Raw genomic sequence first — 2,500 nt, forward strand, 5'->3', positions numbered from 1 at the left:
GTGACTGTTGATGTTAGCCAGAATTGACGCGAAGCGGGCTGAGATTGAAGCAAAGCTGGTCGAAGAGGTTGACTATGACTCTGTTTTTCCGCTTGAAGGATCTGTCAGCGGTCAAGAGAACGTAAGGAAGTATTTGGAGGGATTGTCAGTTCCTGCTTTCCCTGTTGGGCAATCGGGTTTCCAAGACTGATACGTAATACCGGAGTCCAAAGGTCATGCCATTCCAGAAGTGAAAGCTGATGTACCCGAACGGAAGAATTTATCCCCAGCTGAGGTCCTCAGATGGGAAGAAGCTCTCTCAGCTCGCACGTGACATGCCAATCTGTCTGTTGAATTCAAGCTGATATTAACTCTTTGGATACTCTGAAGAAGATCGTCGTGCGCCTTCCCGTACACATGCAGGCGAAATGGGCGGAGGATTCTGGAAAGCTCTTAGATGCCGGTATTGATCCTACCTTCTCTCATCTTACAGATTTTATTGAGAAAAGGGCTCTGGCGGCGATCACTGAGTTTGGGAAGTTAGTTGGACCCAGGTTTAGAGAGTCAAGAGTGTTAAAACATCTTAGGAAGTGTGACAATGGTGATGATAAGGTGGTGGCTTTGTCGCAGGGTGCCAGTAATCAAGCCAATGCGGCTACTTTCAGTCGCCCGAAATGCAATTCGTCGGCAGATGTTCAAATCAAATGCAAGTTTTGTGATGGACGGCATGAATTGGAGAAGTGCTTCAAGTTCCGTGACAAACGATATGCTCAAAGGAAGGACTTTGTTCAAAAGAGTTACATAGTTAGATTTTATATATTTATATTTAGCTGTATTTGTAAGGCGCATTAGATCATATTGTAATGCATTTTGCGCCATAGAAGTATTAAATTATTATTATTATTATTATTATTATTATTATTATTATTATTATTATTATTATTATTATTATTATTATTATTGCTTTGATGATCCATACGATGTTTTTGAAATTCATATTTAATCAATACATGTTTCGGATGAAACATCATCCATCGTCAGTTGACAAATGAGAAATAAACTAAAGTTGAGCAATAAATAGTGTAACAAAGTGAGATATAACATGAATAATTAAGGATGAAGGCGAGAACAGAATAAAAACACCCAACCACGAAACAAAACAGAAAAAACCAAACTGTTTAGGCTAAGAAAAGAAACTAATTAGTATGAAAGGGATAAATTAAGATGTTTGACTTGGGAATTTAAAGATGGCTGCTCCCAAAGGATGTGCATGGCTTCTTTGATTTTCAATTGGAAACGTGTGGAAGCAGAGTCGAGAATTTTAAAACAGTCTTCTGAACACCGGGAGCGACAATTTTCAGAACCTCTCAAGTGCTTAAATATGTGGGAATGTTTGTCGGAGGCGAGATGTTCACGGATGCGAGTGGCGAAATGTCTATTGGTTTCACCAATATAACAGGCATTACAGCCTGCACATGAAAACTTGTAAATGACTCGCGATCGTAAACCCGCAGGGATAGGATCCTTCGCCCCAAACCAACTCCTAATTTTAAACGGGGTGAACACCAACTTAATTTCCAGGTCGCTGCAAAATTTGTTGACTAATTTCTTAATTCTGCGTTTTGTTATGATGGAAAAGGGACCGATGTACGGTAATTTAAAATACAAACAATTGTCCTTCCGAGCAACACTCTGAGAGGAATCGGAGGTAAAGTAATTGTTGAGAAATTTTCTAACAACATTCTCGATAACGCTAGAAGGAAACAAATTCTTCCTTAATGTTTTGGTAAGGTTGCTTATGTCCAAGTGAAAACCAGTCCAAGTATTATTAATTTTAAATACTCGGTCAACCAGAGTGCGTACTAGTCCTAATTTGTAACTGAAAGGTACAAAGCTGTAATAATTAGTGAGAAGACCGGTGTAGGTCTTCTTGTGGAAAACCGAGGTAATAATGCCCTGATTACTATGGTTATCTAAAAGCACATCTAAGAAGGGAAGCTTGTGGTTTTCTTCCTTCTCCATAGTAAACTTGATGTTATAGGATGCTGGCTGTTGATATAACTTTGGGGCGAAGGATCCTATCCCTGCGGGTTTACGATCGCGAGTCATTTACAAGTTTTCATGTGCAGGCTGTAATGCCTGTTATATTGGTGAAACCAATAGACATTTCGCCACTCGCATCCGTGAACATCTCGCCTCCGACAAACATTCCCACATATTTAAGCACTTGAGAGGTTCTGAAAATTGTCGCTCCCGGTGTTCAGAAGACTGTTTTAAAATTCTCGACTCTGCTTCCACACGTTTCCAATTGAAAATCAAAGAAGCCATGCACATCCTTTGGGAGCAGCCATCTTTAAATTCCCAAGTCAAGCATCTTAATTTATCCCTTTCATACTAATTAGTTTCTTTTCTTAGCCTAAACAGTTTGGTTTTTTCTGTTTTGTTTCGTGGTTGGGTGTTTTTATTCTGTTCTCGCCTTCATCCTTAATTATTCATGTTATATCTCACTTTGTTACACTAT

This window comes from Montipora foliosa, chromosome 11 (genome assembly GCF_036669935.1).
Source record: "Montipora foliosa isolate CH-2021 chromosome 11, ASM3666993v2, whole genome shotgun sequence".
Taxonomy (NCBI): domain Eukaryota; kingdom Metazoa; phylum Cnidaria; class Anthozoa; order Scleractinia; family Acroporidae; genus Montipora; species Montipora foliosa.